General features: G+C 40.2%; 1 long non-coding RNA gene across 1 annotated transcript in view; it reads right to left on the minus strand.

Annotated features, from left to right (window-relative positions):
* Positions 1 to 2,141: 2,141 nt before the first annotated feature.
* The window catches only part of LOC113253016 (uncharacterized), a 106,469-nt gene continuing 91,701 nt past the window's right edge, over positions 2,142 to 16,909 (minus strand). Inside the window, exon 5 of the long non-coding RNA XR_008957733.1 lies at positions 2,142 to 8,006. This is a non-coding gene — a long non-coding RNA (uncharacterized LOC113253016). The remainder of the gene's footprint in view (positions 8,007 to 16,909) is intronic.

A 16,909-nucleotide genomic window follows, 5' to 3' on the forward strand; every position in this document is an offset into this window, starting at 1 on the left:
GAGGAGATGGGCTTTTGAGATGGACCTTGATGCATGTGGAGGTGAAGATTCCATAGGACGAGCTGCCGAGCAGAGAGGTTAGAGGAGCCGAGATACAGTCACTTGACTCCAAGGTGGACGTTCCCCAATATTCTCTTTTTTTGTTTTTATTGTATTGTATTTTCCAACGGCAACAAACCTATCTAAATCGGGGTTTTATAACCTTGTCGTGTTTTACATTTGGGGCCAGATAATTACTTGTTGAGGGAGACTGTCTTGTGCATTGTGCAACGCCTACCAGCATCTCTTGCCTCTCCCCACTCGATACTTAGCAGCGCTCTCTGAACAATCCCCTGTTGTGACAACCCAAAGGATCGCTGCATATTGCCAAATGTCCCCTGAGGGGCAAAACTGCACCCCAACCCCTGTGGAGGGCCATTGATCTAGATCTGCTTTTAATATTTATCTCAGATTATGATTTGGGACCACTATGAAGTTAAAAGCTAAATCAACACAGTTGACAGTGTTCAAGGAGCCTTGTTTCTTTAAATATTGTTTAGACTAGTCAAGATTTAATGAGCAGAAGCTCTGCAAATATGTAATTATTAACTGTGGCAAGTCAGCCAGTCCCAAGCCCCCCTATTTTGGAGATACAGATATTATGTGTAAAATAAAAGGTGTGATGTTCCAAGGGCACAGCCCACCCAGCTGCCCTTCTCAAGGAACAGGTCTGATGAGCCCACGAGGGGCTCTTGCCCGTTTTCATTCCTCGCCCTCATATGGCAACACGCTCTGAACTGGTTTCCCATCTCAAGGCAGGTAAATGCCATTTTTATACATAATCTTTCCCTTGGAAATGTTGCTCCTGGAGATGTTTGACTCCGTTTTAAAAGAATCATTGTATTTCGGGGCGCCTGGTGGCTCAGTCGGTTAAGCATCCGCCTTTGGCTCAGGTGAGGATCCAAGGGTCCTGGGATCTAGCCCACAGGCGGGCTCCCTACTCAGCAGGGAGTCTGCTTCTCCCTCTGCCCCTCCCCTACTCCTGCTCTCCCCCCATCCTCAAAGAAATCAAATCTTTAAAAAGAATCATTGTTTCTCATTACCAGTTGCTAGAGTGTGCTCTCATTGTCCTTACTTCGCCCCCAGTTGCCACTTTGTCCTTTATCCCTTTAGTTAAGCCCAAGGATGCTGATGATGCCGTCCTCACTTAGAAGTGAGATGTCAGTCGGGGATGGGGTAAGATTTAGGACTAGACCTATCTACTGAACAAATTACTTATTTAAAACATAGTTCAAAAATTATTCCAAAAACAAACAAACAAAAATTATTCCAATTTTGTTCCCCTGTGGATACTGTTGGTGCCGCATTCAAATTGTTTCCATCCCTTTCAGCAGCTCGGGTTTTTATATCCTCCAGCTTCTGCATGCTTTGCCAGTGCCTGTAAGTGAGAGAGGACTGTCCTTTGGCAATGAAGCTGCTAGCGGATAGGGAAAACAGGAACTACCGAAGAGTCTTCATTTCCCCCAGGGTGGACAGTAGATGACAACTGACTGGTGTGGGCGTACAAAAACCCAGCTCGTTGCCTTAAGGTGGGGCCAACTCTGAAGTATAATTTATATTCCAGAGCTCCTCACAGGATCAGGCTGTCTGGGACTTAACTTGAAACGGCTCTTCTGCTTGGCTTCTTGCCTCTCCCTATCCTGTTTCTTCTACTTCCTTACCAGTTTCTTGTGGGATCGTTTCCTTATAAAATTACTTGAACTCGAGTCCTTGGTTCAGGGTCTGCTTCTTGGACAATCCAACTTACACTGGCCCCTAAAATCCCTTCACCAGAAATCTTTCTAAAATAGAGATGTGAGGGGCGCCTGGCTGGCTCGGTCGATAGAGCATGCAACTCTTGATCTCAGGGTCATGAGTTCAAGCCCCAGGTTGGATGTAGAGCCTACTTACTTACTTATTTACTTAATTCAGAAAGAAAGAGAGATTTGAGCACATCCCTCCCCTGTTGAAGCCTCTAGGACATGTTCACTTCTTACTTGATGCCTTCATGTGGCATTCAAGGCTGGCCCCTATTTACCTCTGCCGACCTCTCCAGCTCTGAGTCTCAACCCATCCCAATTTACTACTTCCTTCTTTCCTTCTTTCTTTCTTTCCTTCCTTCCTTCCTTCCTTCCTTCCTTCCTTCCTTCCTTCCTTCCTTCCTTCCTTCCTTCCTTCCTTCATCTGGTTCAGAAATGTTGAACATCATTGGTTCCCCATTCATCTCCTTGTCGTCTGCTTGGTTTCTGGTGTTCCCATTATCTATGAAACTTGTAGTGGCCTCTCAGCCTGCACAGACCCCCCAGGTGGGCAAAGGATAGGTCTAATAGCCTATCGATCACTTTCCGCACTTGCCTTCTTGTTTGTCTCCCCACCTAGGCACAGTGCGATCCCGAAAAGCAGGAAGCGTGCCTTCATCATTGTAAAGCCCCCGCTGGCCAGCACAATGCCTAACACACAGAAGGCTGCTGTTACAGCTTCTGAATGAATTCACATAACCCTATTTTTTTCTGCAGCGTAACCAGAGATAGGAAGGTAATTATAGCAGCGTGTACTTCAATTCTATCACATGGAAACTAGAAACTCACTCTAGAATAATAAAAATGGCAAAGACTCTCAAAATATTTATGCTCCTGGCAGTCAAGGCGTAACTACTACAGCGGTTGGACTGATGAGGCAAGGGTATTAAGGCTCCATCCTACAATATATACCTTGGGCTTCTTTGCTTAAAATTCTCGTGCTCCATCTCAGATGATACAACTGGCCGGTCAGAGCCTTTATGTAACCCTTGTTGTTTTTTTAGTGGCTTTGTTTACAAAGTATTTTTTTTAACTTTGTGGTTTCTGTGGACTCCACAGGACTGCTCCCTGACCTGCCTCCTGGATTAGGAACACAGCCTGCTAGCCTCCACTCACCACCATGCCTCATTCCTTAGCTGGGCTGGCATAAGAGAAAATGCCACAGGAAAAACAACGGCGAGCTAAAATAAGCTCACTTGGTTTCATCCTGCCAGAAACTATTTGGGAGAATAATTCAACATCCATCAAACGTGAAAATGTCAGAATCAGGAGAAAAAGAAATGTATTTGCTACTTTTAAGGAAAGTCACATCCCATAAATCGGAGAAGGGTGTTTGCAACATTCAGAAACTTGGCAATAGGATCCGTGGCACGGACAGCCAGGGTCATAGTGGGGTGAGAGGCCAGACATTCAGTTGAGCAAGGGGAGGTTTTGCTTTCTGGTCCACATCTGGAAGATATCGAGCCAGAGCTACGTCGGGAGCACCCAGAGAATCATGACATATGTGTCATTGGAAGTCTGATTGAGGGTCCTTTCCTGTTTTATGTTTCTCAAATTATGGCCTATCTGCTGCTCACTCCCACCCCCTCCTGCCAACTCAAAGACATTGTACTGGTAGTCATCCCTCCCCTTCCCCGCATGGCCAGCTCTTCCTCTCTTCTGGTCATTCTCATCAGCATCAACCCTGTTATTTATGTCTCCCAAATCCTCTCTCTATCCCTCCTTTTCCCTTTGCTTCCTGTGCCATTACACTTCCCTCGTCATAACGAGAGTCCTTGAAAATTTTTCTACACTGCTCTCTCCAATCACTTTCCTCACACACTTGGTTTAACTCTCTCCAATGAAGCTTTGCCCCCTTAGTCCCCCAAACTACTCTTGTCAAAGTTACTATTGACCATCACATTGCCAAATCCAATCATCAGCTCAGTCCTCAATATACTTGATCTGTCAGGTGAATTCACTCCCTTTTCAAAAACACTGTTCCCTGGGGTGCCTGGGTGGCTCCATCAGTTAAGGGTCTGCCTTTGGCTCCCGTCATGATCCTGGGGTCCTGGGATTGAGCCCCATGTCGGGGACCCTGCTCATCGGGGAGTCTGCTTCTCCCTCTCCCTCTGACACTTCCCCTCTCCCTGCTCGTGTTCTCTCTCTTCCTCTCTCAAATGAATAAATAAAAACATCTTAAAAAATAAATAAAACACACCCCACGCCCTCCGCACAGGCTTCTAGGAAAAAATGCACACTCCTGGTTTTCCTCCTTGCTCACTGGTCTACCCTTCTGTCTCTATGCTGATATCTCTTCCTCTCCTTGGGTTCTTGACATTGAAGAGCTACAGGCTCAGTCCTTGGAACTCTTTCTTTTCTCTTTCTACTCTCTTGGTGAACTCATCCGTCCGGTGCTTTAAAAACCATGAATATGGCAATGACTTCTAAATGTATATGTTCAGTCTAGAATTCTCCTCTGAACTCTAGATTCATATCTGCCTACTCAATATCTCTACTTGGATGCCTAACATATATCTCAAACTTAATATATCCTAATTGAATTCCGGGTCTTTCCCTGAAAACCTCTCCATGAAGGTTTGTCCCGTCTCAATGCCATCCTCCCAGTTGCTCAGGCTTAGTATCTCGGACTCGTGCCTGACTCCTCTCTTTTACTCACACCCCAAATACAATTCATGAGTGAATCCTGTTGGCTCTGTCTTCAAGATCTATCCAAATCTGATTACTTTTCACTATCTCTACTGCTGCCATTATGGTCTAACTAAATCATCATCATCTCTCTCCTAGATTGTTGCAATCATCCCCTAATTGGTCTCCCTGCTTCTGCCTACTTAAAAATGACATCGACACCACGCTCCCATTCTTCCTTGCTTTGTTTTACCATTTGCTAACATTTAACTTCATACGTGCACACACACAGATGCAGTTCATATACAGTTCCAAACACTCATTTTAAGTGTGCCTTCTGATGAGTTTGACACATTTACACATGTAACTATGACCACAATGAGGATATAGAATATTTCTATCACGCCAAAAAGCTTCCTTTTGCTCCTTTCTTTGCAATAAGTTTATCTCCCCAACCCTGGCTCTAGGCAACAACTGATGCCTTCTTTAGTGATGGGCTGGGTGTGGGAGAAAGAACAACATGTTTTATTCTAATGGGAAAGATCCAGTAGAGAAGAAAAATAGATGAAGCAGATCATCTGGAATTTCATAGAGATGGAATTGGTACAGTAGATACTCTTTATGTCTGGTATGTCTCATTCAGCATCGTGTTTTTGAGATTTATCTGTATTACCACATGTATCAGTAGTTCATTTTTATTTCTAAATGATTTTTATTATATTATGTTAGTCACCATACAGTACATCCCCGGTTTCCGATGTAAGGCTCGATGATTCATTAGTTGTGTATAACACCCAGTGCACCATGCAATACGTGCCCTCCTTACTACCCATCACCGGTCTATCCCATTCCCCCACCCTCATTTTTATTTCTGAGTATTCTATTTTAAGGAGGTACCGCAACTTGTTTATTAATTCATCAGTTTATGGCCATTTGATTTGTTTCCAAGCTGGGACTCTTATGAGTAAAGCTGAATAAACATTCTAAAGTGTTTCTGTGTAAAACTTTGCATGGCTATGTTCTCATTTCTCTTGGGTAAATCCCTGAAACTGCTGGGTCATATGGTAAGTGCATATTTCACTTTATAAGAAACTACCAAACTGTTTTCCAAAGTTATTGTACCATTTTACATTCTCACCAGCAACGTATGAGCATTGTAGTTGCTCTTACATCCTTGGTAACACTTGATATTTTCAGTCTTTTTAATTTTAGCTATACTAGTAGGTGGGTAGTGGTATCTCCTTGTGGTTTAAATTTGCATTTCTCTATGACTAATAGTGTTAAGTGTCTTTTCATTTGCTTATCAGCCATCCATAGATCTTCTCTGGTAAAGTAGCAGTTCAAATCACTTGCCCATGGTTTTAATTGAGTTATTGTTTTCTTACTGAGTTGTAAGAATTCTCTATACATTCTGGGTACACGTCCTTTGTCAGGTGTTTGCACTACATATAATTTCTCCTAGTGCACAGATTGCTTTCATTTTCAGACTGGTGTCTCTTGACGAGAAGGCATGTAAAAAATGTTGATGAAGTTCAACTTATCAACTTTTTTCTTTATTATTTGAGCTTGTATCTCAAGAAGCCTTTGCTTGTCTCAAAGTTGCGAAGATTTTCTCCCATAACATAACGTATATTCTGTCTCCCACAAAATTAAAAAAAATGCTACTAAGTGGTATAAAGTGCTAGAGAAATATTTCAATGTTACCCAACTGGACATGTCTATACTTTCCAAATTCTTATAGCTTAGCTAGACTGTATTTTCTTAGTTTGCTGATGAATTTCTATGAGGAGACAATCTAGCGTAGTGGTTAAAAGCAAGGATATGCAAAATAGATGAACCTGGAACTGAAATCTGCAGCCCATGCAGAGTGGCCATGACGGGGCAAGTCACTTCACTTCTCAGAGCCTCCTTCCTCAGAGGCAAAGATGGAAACAATGATGATTATATGACATCATACACATAAAGTTCCTGATCCAATTCTGGGCACATGGATAGGGTTTAATGAATGTTAGATGCCATTATTATCATCATCATCAAAGTAAAGCTGAAACCTCTAATGTGAACTTAGCCAACAGGATATGGTCGATAGTATTTCTAAAACAGAAGTTAAAAGTATTGCTATGATTATTATTAAATTATTACAGAAGCATTTCCCAAATAGTAATGAGCCACACGTTTCACAGTTGGCAGTATGTTTTCCTAACAAAAATTTGGGGGTGTTTGTAATCTGTGAGAGCCATATGTCAACAGATTCCTTCCAAACTTCTAAGAATAGAATAACCTCAAATTATTTTTACCACAAAAGGGCCATCTAAAAATGTCTTGGCTGGTGCTGCTTCTGTTTCATAAAGTCAGGTCCTGAAGAGTTTTTGTGAATTTAATGTACTTGTATCAAATGTTCTTTTGTTCTCTTCTCATCCTTGACCGTGGCAGCCATTCATCAGTCACCTGCTAGGTCTTAGGACAGAATATAGACTTAACCTGCTGTATCTGTTTTCCCCTCACCTTCTCTGATAACACAACTAACGGAAATTGGTTCAGAGCTTTTGGGTGAGTTCGCAACATAGCTAAGTCTCCCACATTATTCATATGTCATCTGTAATTAAGTTAGCTTGTCACGTTTCAAATCCTGGACTTGCTATTTAATAAGCAATCTGGGCTCAAACATTGGTTGCATTTAGTAAATCAATACTTTAAACCGGCCACTCTAAGGGGACAGACTTTTCGGTTTCTTCTGATACCTGCTACGCTGTATGCACAAAAGTCTCAGTATTTGTTCTGTGGTGACTTCCCCAGAGGATGTAAACACAGTAAAACTGATTTTGGTGTAAAGAGGTTGTGATGAGCAAGGGGCTTTTGCTGTCTGGCTCGTTTTAAACCTGCACTGTTTGGGCAGCCGTGCTCTATCTCCAGTGAAACATCCTGAAATGACTCATCCTTCACACTCTCGCTGATCTATCGGCTTCAATTCAAACCACACAAGATACACACAGTTTGGTTTTGACTGTTTATCATGCAGTTAAATAGGATACAGCTAAATATTTATTTGATTTCTTACTCCTGTATTATATTCCATCTCCCTATGTTTGCTCAGGGCCTGATACTCCTTTTTCGGGGAAAGAAGAGCTGGTCCTTGGCATAACAGATTTTCCTGCTTTCAGATCACTTTTCAAGTCATACAGAATGTCTTTGGCTGTCACCATGTACTTTTTTCTGTTTCTCTGCTTCTTGTAGGTTCTGTAGAGTTTGCTCCGGAGGGCAGCCAACTAAGACGCAGTTGTGTCAAGAGAAGTCCTCAGAGTCCTGACCAGTAGGGCAAGGAAGCGGGCTTCTTCTGGCCAAACAGATGCTGTTTTTCCTAAGCCCGGGTGTGCTGGAGGGTGTGGTTTGGAGGTGCCCCACCAAAGCCCGTTGTCCATGGTCTATGAAGCCCCATTCCCTGAACTGTACTTTATGGTATACACGAATACTACGTCCAGGCTACTGACTGGTCTTTTAAGGTGGTCGGTTTTACGTATTTTAACCTAAATGGGCTCCTGATCATTTCCCACGAGCTCGTGTCTGTAGGAGGGGAGGTACAGGAGAGAGGCAGAAACAAACAGAACGTCAGAGCACTGGGTATGCAAAGAGGGATGGAGAAGGGCTATTGAAGGGTAGGAAAGAAAAAGAGTGCCAAACCTCAAATCTTCATATGCTCCAGTTTTCCTGAGTGATCATGAAAGTGGAGTGCAGGGGCCCTTGTGGTGAACAGGCAGAGAGCCTAAAGCAGTGGTTCTCAACTTCTACTATATATTAACCTCACCCAGAAGGTTCTAAAACAACCTAAGCCGGGACCCCACCAGTCATCTCCAGCCAGGTGATTTCACGGATCTGGGATGGAGTCCAGGGATGTATTTTATAAACTCCCCCAGTGTTTCTCAAATGCAGCGTGGGTTAAGAACCCCAGCTTAAAGGAACCTGTAGGAGTCCCCAACAGTGGGGATCTCCATTTTGGTACCTTTTCTTAAGGAGCCTGGGGAAGTCCTAAGGACTGTTCAGCAATGGAAGAAATCCCCACTTCTATTTTGTGGGAAGAGGAGGAGATGGTCTGTCATCACCCCTGGAAACTCCCTGGGGCCTTATGACTCTTCCTGGTCTCTCCACATAGACACTAGCCACTGAATGCCTTCCTAAAGAGGCGTGGCCTGCTGTTCATGCCCATTTTTTCACATTCTTTCAGGACCAAATTCCTTTGGAGATATTTACAATTAGCCTTTTCTCACATTAGATTTCAGACAAGTTGGTATGGATGGTTATAACATGATTTTCCAGTTTGGTGTGCATTGAGGCCTACTTCCAGCAAGAAAAGCCTATGGGGTTTTATGGCACGTTTCTTAAACACAGTCATAATGCAGTTTACAAAAGCCATGGGTGTGGACAAAATATGTAGTAATATAATCCACTTTAAAATCAGATGTGTGATTCTAAGCTTCTAGATTAGAACCAAAAAAAAAAAAAAAAAAAAAAAAAACCCCACACACAAAAAAAACCAAAACAAAAAACAAACCACATACCTCTTTTGAGATCTTAGTAAGCACGTTGAACACAGAACAATTAGAAAACTATTCTGGCATAGTGAAAAATCATATTTGGTCTCAGTTTTCACATCTGAAAAATGGGATTGCAAATACCTGCCTTTCCTTCAAAATTTGTTTATGAAAATTACATAATTTGAGTGAGCATATTTCAGACACTACTAATTACTTTTCAGAGGTGGAATACTGTTAGAATCTAGTTGAAGTGTGTTTTTTAGAACTGATTGCATTGAAAAAAAAATCACTTTATTTAGCCAGTTTCCAATTTCACAAAGGCATGGAATGTGAAATTAGCTCACATGTATGTAAATAAAGATTTGCTACAAAGATCTTGCATTGGTAAAAATTTCAAAGTTTTAAAAAAACCTTTCAGAGGTTTTGCTCATTTTATCTCATTTTTTCCTTACAACCACTTAATATAAAAAAATACCCCTATTTCATTCATAAGCACTTCAATATTTAGAACATTTTTTGAGGTAAATGGTAATGGTTTTAACAATAACAAATGTGGAAACTAAGCCACCTTGGCACCTTGCCCAAAGTCACATGACTTAGTAGAACTAGGATTTGAAACAAGCTTTTTTGATTTTATTAGAAAGAAATGCTTCCCCCCCACTTTATTAAAAAATATATCATATTTCATGGGTGAATATGTTTTGTTAAAAATAATACCTAGTATGTATTGTTCAGGATTGGTTCCCATGGGTTAGGGGACAAATAAGTTGTATAAATGAATCATAAAGTCAGAGAACTAGATGGCACTTGATTATCTTATCTAATCCCCTCATTTTATTTTTTGTTATTTTTTTCCCCAGATTTTATGTATTTATGTATTTTAGAGAGAGCGAGCTCATGCATGCATTGGGGCAGGGTGGGGAGGGGCAGAGGAGGAGGGGTAGAGGGGGAGAGAGAGGGACAAACAGACTCCATGCTGAGCATGGAGCCTTACTCGGGGCTCTAACCCAGGACCCTGAGATCATGATCTGAGCTGAAATCGAGAGTGAGATGCTTAACCAACAGAGCCACCCAGGTACCCCTAATCCCCAGATTTTATGTATTTATGTATTTTAGAGAGAGCGAGCTCATGCATGCATTGGGGCAGGGTGGGGAGGGGCAGAGGAGGAGGGGTAGAGGGGGAGAGAGAGGGACAAACAGACTCCATGCTGAGCATGGAGCCTTACTCGGGGCTCTAACCCAGGACCCTGAGATCATGATCTGAGCTGAAATCGAGAGTGAGATGCTTAACCAACAGAGCCACCCAGGTACCCCTAATCCCCTCATTTTATTTATTTATTTTTATTTATTTAAAGATTTTACTTATTTGAGAGAGAGAGAGAGAGCACAGAGGGAAAGTGAGAGGGAGAACCAGACTCCCTGATGAGTAGAGAGCCCCATGAGGGGCTGATCCCAGGACTCTGAGATCACAACCTGAGCCAAAGGCAGACACTTACACGACTGAGCCACCCAGGCACTCCGTAATCCCCTCATTTAAAGATAGGAAATTGAAGTCCACAGAGATTATTTTTTAAATACAGAAATCCCTATATTCACTTTCTGAAATTTTATAGAGAATTGTTGACATTTTTCAGAAATAAGGCAAAAAATTTCAGTGGGTAATTAAAAATTTGCTTTAAAGGAGTTGAGAATTTAAATGAATTCTACAAAGATCTTTAAAATTTTATACTCTTTCAATATTGTGTCATAGTGACACTAGTATTAGTGATTTTAAAGGTGAGCAAGTGATGACCATGGCTAACTGCCCAGATAGGTTAGATTCATTTTGGAGCCAGTAAAGTAGAACAAAGATCTCCACGGAGCAATGGTTTAGGGTGAACAGACATGACAAAATATAATTACATACAGAAGATATCAGATCCAGAAGATAAGGTTGTAGAAAGGAAAAGTCGGCATTTGAGAAAAAAACCCAATCCAGTAGCATTTAAGGCTTTGTTGTAGAACCCAGGTGGGAGGGTGTGCGTGTGTGCACTTGCATCCGGCCACAGACGGGCAAGCAGATAAACATAAATTGTAGTTGTAGAGCTATGGGCTCAGGGTCACATGGGCTAGTGTCATTCATGGATATCAGAGGCAGCAAGAGTTATGGTGCCAGGGCAAGCAAGTCTGATGGGATACCAAGGTGAGCTTCCAGGGCGTTGTAACTCTGCCAGCATTCTCCCAAACACTGGGGTTTTCTAGATGCAGTATCAGCTCAGGAGTTACTGCACTGATTCTGCTCTGTTCCTTGAAAGATCTTGATTGCCTACACTGGTGACAACCATGGGTGTTTCACAACAACAACAAAAACACTGATGCTTGGACCATATTCCCAGAGATTCTGATTTAATTAAAATGGATGGAGCTTAGACAGTGATATATTTTTACAAACTCCTTAAGTGATTCTGCAGTGTGGCTAGGGTTGAGACTTGCTGCCTTAGATGATGAGGAGCCCTTTTTGACTGGAGCTCTTCTGGGGGATAAGGGATCACCCTCCTGTACCCAAGAGTCATCCGCATCACTGCCTACTGGTGGTGTCATACTCCCTGGGAGGATGTGGGGCTCAGGTGGGATGGGGCTAATGTGGCACCTGTTTACTCTCATTAAGTTGACTCCCCTCAGGTGGGTGGTCAGAGTTCAACTGTGAAGACCCTTATATGTCATCAGAGTTCTCATCATTAGAGACAAACATCCTCCAAAACCAGAAGAGAAAAATATTTTAGGTCAGTTCTTAAAGGAAGACTTCTCAGGTCAAATTTCTATTCTGTGTCTGGCCTAGATGTAACCATCAGGAAATAGTCGTCAGATCAGGTCAAAGCAGTTTTGTACTGCCTAAAAAGAATATTATATGCCAGCAAGTTACTGACTGAAACCAGCCTGTCCCCTCAGGGCACACAGCATTATCCCACGGCTCCTTGTGGCTAAGCTTATACAGAAAACACTATTTCCATGTTAGAATGAGAACTGAGAAGGCAGATGATTTCTCTGAATTTGTAAGAATGAAGCAATGTCCTCACCCTTCTCACCCATAAGCAGGAAATGAGTTTCTTTTTTTATTTCCTTTGACAAGATGTGTTCCTTATCATGACAATGCCATCAACTTTGGTATTGTAAGCAATAACTCATATCAACCAATTATTTTTCCCTTTAATACTTATGTTTATTTTCTTTTGTTTTTGCATTAAAAAATAAACTGCATGCTTCATCAAGCTTACGTAACTGAGAAAGCAAAATGAAAAAGAAAGAGTAATCTTGCTATTCAGATGATCACATTTATCATCCTGGCTTATGTTGGTTTTTTTTTTTTTCCAGATTTGTTTGTTTGTTTTTGTATTTTAATTTCAAGGAAAACACATTCGTTCTTGGAAGGGGAACCGACAAGAATAAGGCAGGACCCCCGATCCTAACAGGAACTAAGGTAATTAAAAGATTCTAAAAAGGGAAATTAATAAGGGATCAAGTCAAAAGCTCAATTTTAAGAAGTAAGAAGCATAGTAATCAAACTTGGACCCCATGAGAGATAGATCTGATGCTAAACCACTGAGTGTTAGCCTAGAGGCTAAGAAGTATTTAATTTCTGATATTAGAATAGGTTCTGGAAAATGGAATCAGGAAGGGATTTATATGGCTCCATCTCTGTGGAAGAGGGATGCTACAGAGGTCAGGAAACATGCTGGGTCAAGTAAGCATTTTCTTTTGTATTACATCACAGGCATTTTTTCCTTTGAAGTATCTCTTACAACTATCCTTCTCTACTCACCTAAAGCAAATGCAATCTGGTTGTCTTCTCTGAAAATCTTCCTTCCTCCAGATGACCTTACATACTGCTGCCAGGTGGGTCTCTCTAATTTCTGTTTAACATTTTCTTTCTCCTCCTTGCAAATAAAAACTGGCTCCAGTTGTCTAATGGGGTCAGTTCCAAACTTCTCTCCCTTGCTTTCACAGTTCTCTATAACTTAGCATGAACCTGTTAATTCAGTTTTGTTTTTCGTATCATATTCTCATTCTCTCACTCCACAATGTACTAATTATTCTCAAAGTGCATCATTCTCATTACCGTTATCCCTACCCTCATCTCCATATTATCATCTTGTCTGGGAGGTCCTACCTCCTTCTTTCTTCTATTTATTGCCAATCCTTAAAGGCCTGGATCTGGTTACAACTCTTTCCAGTACCTCCTCCAATTTTCCAAATTCATAATGATGTTATATTTTCTTAGAAGTACAACACCAATCATAATTTAACATTACTTACTTACTACCTTGTACTAGTCACCCTTTCATTTTTGTTATCTGTTCCTCCTCAACTTGATCACAAGCTCATTGGAAATGAAATCTATAGCTTGATCTTTTCTCATCATTTGTATAAATACATACATAAATCCTTAGCTTATTAGATAGGATATTGAGATTATATATAGAAAAATTTAATATTCAAATCTATTACTATGAACTTTCCTAGGATCTTGAAAGAAATTATGATTTTCTTTTTCCACTCTCTGAAATAGTTTTTTTAAAAAAACATATTCCATTCTTTTTTTTAAAAAAAGATTTTATTTATTTATTTGTCAGAGAGAGAGGGAGAGAGTGCACAAGCAGGGGGAGCAGAAGTCAGAAGGAGAAGTAGGCCCCCTGCTGAGCAAGGAGCCCAATGTGGGACTCGACCCCAGGACCCTGGCATCATGACCCGAGCCAAAGGTAGATGCTTAATCAACTGAGCCAACAGGCATCCCTGAAATAGTTTTCTTATTTATACAACATAATACAGCAAATGCAACATAACATATACATATTATATGACAAAATGCATCACTAATAAAACTTAGGAAAGAATGTAATTTATAGATCTAATAATCAAACTTAAATATTTTATTTTCCTTTTTCATATTCATCAATGGCATCGAAACAGAATGGTTCAAAATAATCCCAGTGTAGATGTGAGTTTATGATCTTCATGATGACTTTATGAACTCAAGGATAAGAAGTCATATTCTTTATCAAAGGTCATTTAGCTAATACCATTTTATCTATGTTTACTTTCCATAGTTATACTGGAATTTTATATTTAGAAAAAATTGCAACTTGAAGGACCCATATTTAAAGAAAACGTAAAATAGTAATGATTATAAAATTAAATGAATAATGAAATCACAAGCCCAGCCATATGAAAATACTAGCACAGATAAGAACCATCATCTAGGTACCATTTCCTCCTGGAAGACAGAAATACACAATATTTATTTACTTGAATAGTGCTGTTCAAAGCTGAATATTTATGGTTGTTTGCTGGTTATAAAATTAATAAATATTTATAGGAGAAAAAATAAAGAAATACTAAAGTATATGTTATGGGCTGAACTGTGCCCCCTCTCCCCACTCCTCAAATTCATATGTCGAAGTCCTAACTCTAGTACCTCAGGGTGATGTATTTGGAGATAAGGTCTTTAAAGAGATGATTAAGTTAAAATAAGGCCTTTAGGATAGGCTTTAATCCAATCTCACTGGTGTTTTTATAAGAAGAGATTAGGAGATAACCCATAGACAGAAGGATTCTTGTGTGAAGACGGGGAGAAGGTGGTCCCCTGCAGAGCAAGAAGAGAGGACTCAAAAGAAACCAAACCTGCTGACACCTTGATCTTGGACTTCAAGCTTTCAGAATTGTGAGAAATAAATTTCTGCTGTTTAAGGCGCCCAATCCATGGTATTCTGTTATGGCAGTGCTAGCAAACTAATATAGTATAAAAGTAGGAAAGTTAAATTTTCCTTATAATCCCACCCTTAGAATAGAACAAAATACTTCTAAGAATTTAATATGTACTTTCTGTGCTCTTTAACATAAATGGGTTCATACTATACATCGAGTTATGTAACATTTATGATGGACATTTTCTCATGTAATATATGCAAATATACAACATCCTTTTTTATAGGCACGGTCTTGCATTGGATTTAACCAATCCCTACCAGTAGACATTAGTTTGATTCATAACATTCCATGGTCTTTAGTCCTTTTTAACCATTCACTTTGCTCATTTGTTTTGTCTCTGCACTAGAATAAACATCACATAAAGAATATATTCTATTTTTTCATTAAAATTCCATTTATTGAATTTATATTTAAAATTAAATTCAGATTTATGTATAAATTGATGTGTTGAAATTATTTGAGAACTTTATTTTTTTTCTCCAAATTTTAATTTAAAGTCCAGTTAGTTAATATACAGTGTAATATTAGTTTCGGGTGAGAATATAGTTATCCTTGTAACCACATCTGTATGCTCTAGACAAATTAAGCATGATTTAAAATTTTTTCTCCTGGTTATTTATTCATTGAAAATAATCACAGAAATAAGCAAAATCTTAAAGAAAAATCACTCATAAACTCAACATTCACAGACAACCACTCATCACATAGGGATCTCTATCCTTTCAAATTCTGTTTATCTATATGATTTGAAAGGATAGCTTACATTTATGTGTTTCTCAAGATCAAATGGTAGAAAATTCCTTTGTTCCCATTGTATCCAATGATGTGATTATGAACCATCATAAAAAAAAAAAAACACCTTTTACCTTGGAATATATACTGGAACTGAATGTCTTAGAAAATGTATGTGCGATTGGGAATGTTGCTTTATCTGTTCCTTTAAAGCCCTTGGATTCCACATGGTTTCCAGCAATGAAAACATCTACAATCCCGGCGGGTGAGCCACAAGGAGCACTGGTGAAGATGAGGTTTGGTGGAAGAGTAGAGGCAGCCGAGAGATGCATGAGCTTATCTGCAGATACCTTAGGAGAGAAGCTGGTTTACTGCCTTTCCACATCCTCTGGGGAGGTGGGAGTTGGCCTTTCTATCCCAGCAAGGAAGAAAAAGGGCAATACCATGATTTCTAATCCTAAATCCCACCTTTCTCATTCCCTTGGAAAGATGGTTTGGAATGAACTCAAACTTTCATTGAAAGTACACACAGCACTTTGAAAGAGAATAAATGGTAACTTGTAATTTAAAGTAAGTGGCCTGATCCTAAACTTACTTTCTATGTATGAAACTTCTCCTTTACCAAGAAGTTGCAGGGATGCCTGGGTGGCTCAGTTGGTTAAGCATCTACCTTTGGCTCAGGTCATGATGCCAGGGTCCTGGGATCGAGTTCCACACTGGGCTCCTTGCTCAGCGGGAAACCTGCTTCTCCCTCTGCCTGCCACTTCCCCTGCTTGTGCTCTCTTTCCCCCTCTCTCTGACAAATAAATACATAAAATCTTAAAAAATAGTTTCATCTTCTGTAAAGTAAGGAACACGGGCCAGGTGATTTATAAAGTTATTCCTGGCTGCAAGCTACAAAATTCTAAGATTCTAATCTTCACCTATTTGAACATTACCATCACAGAGTGCAAAGCAGGCCCTTGATAAACATTTGTTGAGTTAAATTAACAGGGACAGAAAAGATTGCAGTTGACTAAACTAATTATTTTGTAAAAAATTAAATTGAGACTCTGTATAGATTACTGAAAAAAGCAAATTTCACTGTGGCAGGATGTTTGGTAATTATTTTGCTTCTAATTAGTCCTAAGTTGATGATTTCCAAAAAGTTGACTGGTATTAGAATTAGAGCCTCAAATACAATCAGTTGAGGAAATAAATAGAAAGGTTCATTCTAACTTGACACTGAGTTATGGCAAATCAGGGCAGAATTCACTGCAGATATTCAGGAAAGATGGAAGGGCACCCGATGGAGAAAAAGGAATGGCCCCATGTTTATAACTCATCTCACACTTGCTTATCATCAAAGCAGAACTAGTAGGATTCTTCTCCCACACACTAACATCTTGTTCTGCATACTGCCCTTTGATGACCTCTTGTCCTTCAGACTATTCACTTAGCGAGGCTTCCTCTCTCTAA

The sequence above is a fragment of the Ursus arctos genome, unplaced genomic scaffold (genome assembly GCF_023065955.2).
Source record: "Ursus arctos isolate Adak ecotype North America unplaced genomic scaffold, UrsArc2.0 scaffold_6, whole genome shotgun sequence".
NCBI lineage: Eukaryota > Metazoa > Chordata > Mammalia > Carnivora > Ursidae > Ursus > Ursus arctos.